Source organism: Trichechus manatus, unplaced genomic scaffold (assembly GCF_000243295.1).
Source record: "Trichechus manatus latirostris isolate Lorelei unplaced genomic scaffold, TriManLat1.0 scaffold00019, whole genome shotgun sequence".
NCBI classification, from domain to species: Eukaryota; Metazoa; Chordata; class Mammalia; order Sirenia; family Trichechidae; genus Trichechus; species Trichechus manatus.
Genome location: NW_004443955.1, coordinates 20,476,922 through 20,488,313, shown reverse-complemented (window position 1 = coordinate 20,488,313; position 11,392 = coordinate 20,476,922). Strand labels below are relative to the sequence as shown.

Sequence of the window (11,392 nt, the reverse complement as noted above, 5' to 3'; positions counted from 1 at the left end):
CTCCCTGCGCGCGGGAGCGGCGGCGTCGGCAGGTCTAGCGCAGGTGAGGGGCGCGCGCCGGCCCAGCTCTGCAGCCCCCGGGAGACGGCCTCAGACAGGTGAGGGCGGTGCCGGGCTCACCTGGTTGTACGCTCGGGTCGGACAGCAGGGTCGCCGCCTGCTTTCCCCCTGGGGTGGGCGCCTCCTCTTAATCCAGTTGGGGATCTGAGGGGCCAGGGTGGGAATTCAGTGGAGTTACTACTCCGGAGCTGCTAGTTGGGATCCGAAAGGTGTCCTGAGGACGAGTGGCAAGAATCCCTGGCGAGGATTGCTGGATAGAGCCTTGGGGAAGGGCGCCTGCTCCAGGGGTTCTTTCCTTTTGAAGAACGCACGTTCGGGCTCCATGGGGCGTCACAGAGTTAGCGGCAGTCACTGCCTCCACGTGTGCTCTCTGGGTGGGCTTTCCTGCACCCCCTTTGTGGACCTCAGAGATTCCACTTTGGTTCCTTGCGCTGACGTTTGCTCACCTACATTAGATAAGAAAGCCTTATGGTAATTGAGTAGGTTACCGCATGTCTCAACTATTAAAAAAAAAAAAGGCAGTGATGGAGGTGGTGAACTTGAGACGTGATTGCTTCCGCACGTAGTTTCCCAGCGCACTGTCCATTTGTTAAGCAAATGGTGCGCTGATGGACGTTAAAAATGGTCGAGTTTCCATAAACTGGGTTTTCTCAGGTGGGAATGAACTCTGTGCGAAGCCCAGGGTTTCTGCCGCGTGCACAGCGGCACTTACAGTAGCAAACAGCTTGCCGGTGGGCTTTGGGACTTTAGAATACCTGCTTCATGGATGCTCAGAGTCGCAAACGGGTGTATGGATTATGATTACATTAGCATTTATTTTTGTTTTGTTCAGGGGCATTTTAATTCAATAAATATTTGTTGTACCCCTGCGAACTTCTGTTTGAGAGCAGGCTCCTATGCTGTCTGGAAGCACAGGTGTTGATACAAAGGGGAATTTTGAGGACACTCATTTCCTTACAGGAAAATGTTTAAAAAGAGACCAATGGCACACGGTGCTTTGCCTCTGTCGCTTACCTCTTTGATCTCTTCTCTAGTAATTAAACATTGACCTGCGGAGAGATTGTACATCTTAAAAAATATCTGCCATTAGACTAATCAGTCATTCAAAGGGATACAAATTTCCAAAATTATCCTTAAGAGGAAGTTGTTAAGAGTCAGCTGTTGCCAGACACCAGCTAGGCGTTTTATAGACTTATATTGTCGCATGAAATCTACAAAGTAGATATTACTCCCCAGGACAGATGAGGAAACTGAGGCAGGGAGGAATCTGCGATTTCTACAACAAAAGTGGTGGACCTGGAAGTTGAATGTGGGTATTTCTGAGCAGAATTCATGCTTTTCCCAGTATCTCATCTTGCCTCGCATGTGCTGAGGACAAGTAGAGTAAATTCAGCAGATTTAATGGACATGAGATTCAAATTTATATTCATAAAACAACCCTACTCCTGGGAGTTAACGTAGTCATGAATAAAATGAACATTCCTTTCTTTGTACTGGTGTGGTATAAGCTCTGACTTACCTGGGAAGGTAGATGAACAGCTATTTTAAAAAGATAACATTTATTATATGCCTTGCTTAATGTCTTTTTAAAGGCCTAATATGTCCAAATGGGGCCGTTAATAAAGCTTTATAGATATTCCCTGTCTGTCACACATTGAAGGAACAGCTACTTTTCATATCATTCATGTGTTTTAACATATTTCAGCTTGCTTTCTTTCAGTAGCTTCGAGTGAATAGATATCACGGTTGTCAGCTGGAAAGGACATTGTATTTGTATATAAATGTGTACTCACACATTAATATAGCTAATATTTACTTTCAAAGGTATATCCATTTTTTCCGTAAGTCTAGTGTGCCGCTGCAATGCACTTATTTGGGAAGGAATTCCAAATTGATAAATTGCTAATTAGACCGTGGAGTAAATGACCCATAACAACTCAACTGACAATTTAAAGTAATTGTAAATGACAAAAATGCAAATGATTTTCAACGTATATTTATTTTATTGTGTAGAATGAAAGTGAAAATGGCACTTAGAATTTAAAATAATATTTCTGTCATGGTGGGCACGTGCTGCATTAAAATCTTCCTTATAATTGTTGGTACTTACACACAAAAATCGAGGGGTTTCCTATTTAAATTTCCTTGAGGTGTCGCCAGTTAATGTTGGAGAAGGACTTTCTGCCTGAGTTGGGAGGATCAGTTAAGAAATTCTGCCTGGATCCTGTTCGGCATACATTTTTTTTTCCTCTCTGTCTTTATTTGGACGGTGGAATTGGCAAAAACTACTTCTTAGCAACAGATGAAATCCTGCCTAGAAGGTGTTTACAAAAGTGTGTTGATTTGGTTAAGGTGTTCTAATGTGGAGGTGGGATGATGAATTATAGAAATTCCCAGAAAAGCCAAAGGCCCAACAAGCAGAGTATGTAGATATGTGACAGATTCAGGTTAGTGAGGCCTGACCTGTAAAAAATTAGCAGGGGAGAAGGGAGGCTCTTTAAAAAAATAATACAAAATTAGACATGAAAGTGAATTTTTATTTAGAATGAGAAAAAAGGAATTGCAACAATTTGCTGGAGATTTCTGTCTTTCTGCTGAGACTTTTTGGGCCATTTACCAGAAATGTTTACATAGAATTGCTTCCTGATTGCAACCTGGCTTCCCCTCCCCCCTGAGAACAATCAGCATCTCCCAGCAGCTTGTAGCACTTGGAGTGGCCTATGAAGGTGCAGGACCCATGCAGGCAAGGGGCCTGAAGTGGAGACTTCACTAGCTTCACAGGTTGAGAGGGAATCTTGTGATTAGAATCAAAGCAGTCTGAGGAGAGCAGAGACCACCAGCTGGGATGGGAGGAATCCTGGGCTCATCAGGGACTCTGGGCACTTTATGTCCAGTGTGCAGTTATGAGAGCAAGGCTCCTGAGCTGGTCTCCAAGACCTTCCAGTTTGGTTGGCACCCCATGGATGCCTTCGGCCATGGCTCTTCCAGCTCTCATTCTATCAGTCAATATTTGTGAGGATTTTCTATGTCCTAGGCACTGAGTAAGGAGTCCTGGTGGCTCAGTGGTTAAAGCACTTGGCTGCTAACCAGAAGGTCAGTGGTTCCAACCCACTAGCAGCTCTGCAGGAGAAGGGTGGTAGTCTGCTCCTATAAAGATTACAGCCTTGGAAACCTTATGGGGCACTTCTGCTTTGTCCATAGGGTCACCATGAGTTGGAATCGACTCCACAGCTGTGGGTAGGCACTGAGTAAGGCAAGGTCCTGGCCACCAAAGAGCTCCTAGTCTCGTAGAACTGATTTCATTGATCACAGTGCGGTGCTGTAGGTGCTGCATGGAGGCACCGTGGGAACCCTCTAGGGTCCCTGATGCCTGAGCTGAGTTTGGAATTGTTGATGGTGTTACCAAGAGGAAGGAGTCCAGTTCAGGAAGGGCATTCTAGGTGTGGGGAGGGACATAGAAAGCCCTGGAGGACTGGACTCTCACACTATCCTACATGATGGGGTCAGTGATGCCTCTTGGTCAGTGTTTCTCAAAAAGTCCTTCTAGACCAGCAACACCCACACCACCTGAGATTAACTTGTTAGATATGCAAGTCTTGGGTCCCACACTAAGTACCATGATTCAGAAACTCTGCCCTTGGAAAACAGCAATCTCTGTGTTAAAGAAACCCTCCAGATGATTCTGAAAACAAACAAACCAGTTGCCATCGAATCGTTTCTAACTCATGGTGGCCCATGTGTGTCAGAGTAGAATGTGCTCCATAGGGTTTTCAGTGGCTTAGTTTTCGGAAGTAGATCTCCAGGCCTTTCTTCCCAGGTGCCTCTGGGTGGATTCAAACTGCCAACCTCTCGGCTAGTGACCATGTACTTAATGGTCTGTCCACCCAAGGACTCCCTGGATGATTCTAGTACATGGAAAAGTTTGAGAACCATTGCTGTTAGTACTTAACAGAAATGGTAGGGTGTAGAATCCCTTGTGGAGATGAGGAAGGGGAACGAGACTAATATTAATGCTAGTTGTTATTATTATTATTTGTATTATTATAGCTAACATTTACTGAGTACTCAGATTGTGCCAAATATACTGCTTGTTATTGTTATCAGTTGCCATTGTGGTATTATGCTAAGAAATATTAACTCATTTAATCATCAAAACAACTCTGTGAGGTGGGGATGTTATCACCTCCATTTTACATGTGAGAAACTGAGGTACAGAGAGGTGAAGGGAATTGTCCAAGATCACACAACTACAAAGTGTTTCAGCCAGGTACTCAGAGCTGAGTCCAAGCCCAGGCAGTCTGGTTTCAGCGCTTGCCTCTTATCCTCCCTGTGAGAGTTTTCATCAGTGTCACTGTGTGTGTTTGCATGGGGTGAGAGGTCTGGAAGGCAGGTCCCAGACTGCTTGGAATGCCCCTGTTTAACAGTCAGAGTCGTTTGTTGACCACTTGGGGTTAGCAGTTTTTTCTTGAGGGAACAATTCCCAGATTAGAAAGGGAGAATGTCATTGTCATTCATTCCTATTGCAATTTTTAAAAGTTTCATGAGTATTTGGATGTCTTTGGGCTCAGCAAATGGATTATATGATTGTGTAACACGATGTCTTAGTTATCTAGTGCTTCTGTAACAGAAATACCACAAGCTGATGGCTTTAACAAAGAGAGAAATTTATTCTCTCACAGTTTAGGAGGCTAGAAGTCAGAATTCAGGGTGCCAACTCCAGGGGAAAGCTTTCTCTCTCTGTTGGCTCTGGGGGAAGGTCCTTGTCATCAGTATTCTCCTGATCTAGGAGCTTGTCAGCTCAGGACCCTGGGTCCAAAAGACGCACATGTTCCTGGCAGTACTTTCTTGGTGGTATGAGGTCCCTCTATCTCTGCTCACATCTCTCTTTTATATCTCAAAAGAGATTGACTTAAGATAACAACCTAATCTTGTAGATTGAGTCCTGCCTCATTAACATAACTGCCTGAAATTCTACCTCATTAACATCATAGAGGTAGGATTTACAACACAGGAAAATCACATCAGATACAAAATGGTGGACAATCACACATGAAGTGCATCTTTCCACGTTATTGTGTACTCTTATGGATTTCTATGAGTTAAGATCGACTCCATGGCATTGGGTTTGGTTTTTGGTTTGGTATGGATTTCTCCAGTGGGGAGCCTTGTGGAAATTCCCAGTGATTGTGTAAAGTCTGGCCTTGTTTAGGAATACTGAGATTTGATGTGGATATTGCACAGGGACCTCCCCTCTAAAAGCCAACCCCTTCCCCAGGCCATAGAGGACTTGAAGGTGAGGGTGCCTTTGTCCATAGTGTCCTGGAGCAGATCCAAAAGAGTTTTCACAGGCATTCTCTGAAAACAAGTGGATGTCCAAAATTCTATACATTTTATCACCGAATAGCTCTGGAATATATATATGCTTACTCATGGTGCCTGACATTATGGAGCTGTTCGGTGATAAAATGCATACAATGGTGGACATCCACGTGTCAGTTTTTCAGTTTGTCATTCTGTGGTGGCTTGTTGCTATGATGCTGGAAGCTATACCACTGGTATTTCAAATACCAGTAGGGTCACCTGTGGTGGGCAGGTTTCAGTGAAGCTTCTGGACTAACAGAGACTATGAAGAAAGGCCTGGTGATCTACTTCTGAAAATTAGCCCAGGAAAACCTTATCACAGGAGAGCATTGTCTGATTCGCTTGCTGTGGACACATCATCAGGAAAGGCTGACTGCTGGATGGGGACATTGTGCTTGGTAAAGCAGAGGACCAAAGAGAGTAAGGGAGATCCTCAGTGAGATGGATTGGCACAGTAGGTGTGATGATGGACTCGAACATGCCAGCCATCATGAGAATGATGTAGGACTGCGAAACGTTTCATTTTGTGGTACAAAAGGCTGCCATGAGTCGGAGCCAACTTAATGGGAACAACAATGACGGGTATACGTGCGTGTGTGTGTGTGTGTATGTGTGTGTGTGTGTGTGTGTGTAGCATGATGGATTGCCTTTGGGTGTGAACCACATGGTAGTTTGTCTTCACTTCTCCAGAAGCAGCATGTTTAGACAAACGTTAATGTGAGTTTGGGGAGGGAGCCAAATTTAATTCTGTGAGTACCAGCTGTCTCATCCAAATATTCATTCACTGATATGGTTGTTTATTGCCTGCTTAGTTTGTGCAAAGGGCTATGTTAGGCAGGAGATAGAGTGGTGGCCAAGACAGATGCGATCCCTGCAGACTAACAGAGCAATACTTGCTCTGCAATGCTGTGGAAGAACAGAGTTAGATATTCTAATTATGGTAGTGAGTCAGCAGGGAAGGAGTTAAGAAGTTATTGCAGTTCAGAATGAGGTTATAGGGCTTACCTTAAAGCAGTAGTGAAGCAGAAGTGTGGAAGGATTTGAGAGATATCTAAGAGATTACAAAGGGGACCCAGGTAGCTGTGAGTGATGAGAGAGAAGGAGGTGTTGAGGCTGAACATCAGGTTTGTGCCTTGAGCCTTGTGGGGTTAAGAATGACTTTACCTCAAGTAGTGTGTCCTTTGTCCTCGGTTACTGAGAGATAGCTCTAAATCCTTGGAATTTCCTGAGTAATGAGTTGTCTTTGTTATCTCGACCTCTAGACCACACTTAGGTGGGAGTTTGTGCTAATGAGTGGGGGGCTGGCCTGACCAGAAAGATCACCAAGATATCAGCTGTCGTCAGGGGAGGGAGAAAGGCTGATCCGATCAATCATGACTGCGTAATGAAGGCAATAAATGCTCTGGACATGGAAGCTCAATGGGCTTCCTGGTTGGTGAAATATGTTGATGCATTTGGGAGGGTGTCTGCATCACTTGGGACATGGAAGCTCTATTTTGGGAACTCCTACCTCACCCTATGTGTCTATTCATTTGTATCCTTATTTACTATAATAAAGCTGTAATCATAAGTAAAGCACTTTCCGTGACTTCTGTGAGTTGTTTCAGTGAATTATTGATTCCAGAGGAGTAGTGTGCAACCAGCAGGTCAGAAGTGAGGGAGCTGAGGGAGGACTCCTGGACTTCTGGCTGGCATTTGGAAAGAACAGAGGGGAACCCCTTAATTTGTACCAGCAGGTCAAGGTCACGTTGTCCTGTTGGCTCCAAAACTTGCGGCTGGTATCTGAAGGACGCTGTCCTTTTAATTTGTGGGATGCTATCGGAGCATGTCATGAGGGGCTACCTCCAGAGGAAGTGCTACTTGGCTTAGCAGGGAGGATAAACAGGAACTGCCAGGAGAAGAGGTCCCTGGGTGATGCAAATGGTTTGCACTAGAGTACTAACCTCAAGGTTGACTGTTGGAACCCAGCCAGTGGTGCCTGGAAGAAAGGCCTGGTGATCTGCTTCCATAAAGACTACAGCAATGGTAACCCTATAGAGAAGTTCTACTCTGTAACACATGGGGTTGCCATGAAATGGACTCAACTCCATAGCAACAGGTTTGGTTTATTGGTTTACCAGGAGAAGCAGTGGGTAAGAGCCCTCTGGTCAGGGGCATCAGCATGGAGGAAGGGTTGGAAAGTACAAAGGGATTGTTTTGAGAAATTAATGGATGGATGCATTTGAGGAATTGAAAGTTTAAGATAATAAATTAATAATTTGTTAATTATAAATTGGCTGGTACATAAGAGTGTTCATGAGAGCTCTGTAAACCGATCAGGAAAACTAAAAAGATAAACTCATTGGTGTGTCTCCGACCATGTTCTGAGAAGTGTAGAAAAGAATCTCTTCAGATCCAAGACCCAAAGGAAGTGGCTATGCCACAAACAAAATGAAACTAAACTAAACCAAAGCAAAATATTGTGGATTGTGCAATATTTTTGGGGGGAGTGGGAGCAAGGGGTGTTATTTTTAGCAGTATGAAACATGTTTTGAGTTTGCTGTTGTGTGCTGTCGGGTTGATTTTGCCACCCTATAGGGTAGAGTAGAACTGACCCATAGGGTTTCCCAGCAGCAGCTGGTAGATTCAAACTGCCAATCTTTTGGTTAGCAGCCTGAGCTCTTAACCACTGCGCCACCAGGGCTCCTGTTTTGAGTTTAGTAGGAGAATTTAGGTAGTACATCAGAAAAACACATTATATTACTTAAGCCAAAATAACCAAAATTATTGCTATAAGAGTCTTTCTTCATGTAAAAGCTACATGTAATTTTCTTAGCTTCTTTAGGTTTATAGGCTGCAATGACCTGTGGGGTCAACTGTTCTAGCTTCTGTTGACCCCGTCTTACAGATGAATAAGTTGAGGCCCAGAGGTGCCACAGGCTTGCTTACCCTCACATGGTCAGCTGGTGGCAAAGCCTGTCTCCTAAAATGTATCTGGAGCTCTTTGTCCTACAGCGACTTGAATGTTTCTAGTCTGTTGTGGGAACAGATCCTATCGTTAACCATTTCCACCTTCTAGAAGTCTTTTACCTCTACAAAGCCCCTTCTGTTTTCCTCCTTATCTCCTTTTGGGTATGTTTTCCATCTCACATAGTTTAGTGTTTGGAATTATGTAAGCATCCGTGGCTGAAGATGCCTTCAGCATTTTAGGCCTGTCTAAACAGGTGGAATTGCTCTGACATTTCTTTCATTATCTTAAATTTCATTTGAGTCGGCAGAGAGACATTACTGAGAAATGAGGCAAAAGTATTTCAGGAAGTTTCCTCTGTTGATATTTGCACCAGAAGATAGGGCAGAACTGAGAAACTACACTACCAGTTGTCTGCAAACATCATGAAATATTTATGTGTAGAAAAAAAAGGTTTAACCAACCGGGCGTGGCCCAGGTCATTGAAAACAGATTTTTGTTCGGTGGCTGTATTATCTGATTCCTCTCCAACTTCCAGCTTTGTGTCAATTTCTAGCTTTATTGCCATGAGCCCAAGATCCTAAATCATAGTCCATTGCTTAGTTTCTTGTGTTCAGTTGTTAACATGTGCCTTTTCATTGATAGTTTTTTTTAAAAAAATGGAAGAAGTCTTTTGCTTTTCCTAGCTTATAGGACACACGAACTGAGTTGCTAGGCATTTCATTTAGCGTGCCAGTTGCCTGCCATTGCTGAGCTTCAGCTAGGCTGAGATATTGTTTTAGTCTTTCAGATCCTCTCAGGAGCCATTGGTGGTTGAGTGATAGAATTCTTGCCTTCCATGCTGGAGACCTGGGTTCGATTCCTGGCCAATACACTTCATGCGCATCCTCCGCCCTCTGTCAGTGGAACTTGCGTGTTGCTTATGGTGGTGAACAGGTTTCAGCAGAGCTTCCAGACTAAGATGGGCCAACTCAACCACAGCAAACAAATATTCTCAGGGGCCCTCTTAGGTAGGATTCTTGTCCCCATTTTATAGAAAAGAACACTGAGACTCAGAGAAGCTAAGTAACTTATACAAGGTCACCCAGTTGCCCTTGTGATTTACTTTCTCCCCTATTATTCCATTCCAAGCCAGTGCTATTTCAACTGCACTACTCTGCCTTGATTTCCAGACAGTTTGTATAGCCAGAAGACTAGAGGATCTCCAAGACCCATTTCAACTGAGATTCCAGAAATTCCTCTGCATCCTGAGTTTGGAAGCAGCTACTATATACATTCCGCCCTCCCCTAACCTGAACCTAGATGTGAAACCCTTCACTACAGGGAATGCTTGAAAAACCATAGCCAGGGAGCCCAGAAATCGTGCTAAGCCCTGTTTTGAAGATCAACTTCATATCCTCTTGATAAATAGATCACTTAAGAGCCATTTCCTGCCAGATGATTGTGAGTACATGAAGCTGGAAACTGGAAGAGTCTTTCTGCTTCATCTGACTCAAGTGATGCCATAAACGCATGATTTTTATAGTAGATTTGTGGAATAGAGCAAGCAGTCACACTCTCTAAATACCATGTTTAATTCCTGAAAGTTCACGTGAGAACCACTTCAACATGTTTTTAAACTGATTTAAACTTTTAAATATACACAGATGTTGACATTTCCAAACCCAGATAAAATTTTTGTGGTGCTCTTAATTCGACCTAGGAGCTTCTCTGTTTTGTTTCTCTCTCCTTCCCTCCCTGCATTCCTCCCTCCTGTCTTTCTTAATTTTTAAGCATTAAACCAAAAAAAAAAAAAAAACAAACCAGTGGCTGTAGAGTCAATTCTGACTCATAGCAACCCTACAGACCCTATAGGGCAGAGCAGAACTGCCCCATAGGGTTTCCAAGGCTGTATCGTATTTTACACAAATAACATGAGTTATATGTTTTTTGCAAACCACGCAACGCCCCATACATTTTCATAAATGCACTATACCAGTATTTTTTTTACATCTTACTGACTTCAGTTTCATTTTTTTTTTTCTGTCCAATGGATTTAATGTTACTGGGATAAAACCAATTTCATGGAAACTTCATTTAAGGCAGGTATTTTCCTAAACCAAGTGCAACCAATGGTGAACTGAACTACCATGTTGAAACTAAAGAGTATGAATGTATGAAGAGCTAGAAATTTGCAAATAAGAACTGACCCTAGGCCTAAAACTACAAGAACAAGATGTTGTTTATATTTTATTGCCTTCATAAATATGAAACTGAAACATAATTTTTAATAATCAATGACTTTCAAGTCAACAAATCAGTCACCAGAAGAAATCGTGTTTTCATCTTAAAATAGGCCATTTTAGTTTATTCATTCATTATCATCATCAGTGATTCTCATTCTCATGGAAAGGCCATTCCTTTTCATGAATTTAGGAATCCAGGTGAATCCCGCCTTAAATCTGAGATTCTGCTTTCATTTGCCAGAAGGTTCGTTTTGATATGAATTGCGACAGTACAGACAGCTTGATTTTGTTCCTTTAGAGAAATAATCCACTCTTTCAAGTCATTCTCCAACTCAGGCCATTTCGCTTTGGGCCCCTGACACGTGCGTTTTCGCATATTCATTTTCTCCAGCTCCTTTTTCTCCTTTCTCCATTCTCGAATGGATGACTCTCCAACCTTGAATTCTCTCTCTCTGTCGCTCTGTTTGTTTCTTCCACCCTGTCAACACTTTCAGTTTGAAGTTGGTAGTGTAGGACTTGCGTTTAATCCCTGCCATGATCCTAAAGGGTTCTAGGATTTAGATTTGTAAACTGAAAAAAATGTGCACAATATGATTGATTGTCGCAGCGGCGACAGTTGTTGGGATGGCGGAGACAGTAACCAAACACAACTCTTACAGAGAAGTGGGGCCAGGAGGGTCACTCTGAGGAGTCGACCCCAGCTTCAGTCCCAGGAGTTTATTTATAGTCAATACATCAAGCAGTGAAGCAAATAACAGAACAATGGGCTTTGTTGTACGGGCAAGAGAGAAGGAATTCA

General features: G+C 43.2%; 1 protein-coding gene across 6 annotated transcripts in view; it reads left to right on the top strand.

Moving 5' to 3' along the window:
- The first annotated feature begins 2 nt into the window (after window positions 1-2).
- Window positions 3-11,392, top strand: part of MCTP2 (multiple C2 and transmembrane domain containing 2) — a 309,598-nt gene continuing 298,208 nt past the window's right edge. For all 6 annotated transcript variants that reach the window (XM_023727880.1, XM_023727882.1, XM_004372664.2 and 3 more), the window contains exon 1: window positions 3-98. The gene's annotated coding sequence lies outside the window, so the exon portion shown is untranslated. The remainder of the gene's footprint in view (window positions 99-11,392) is intronic.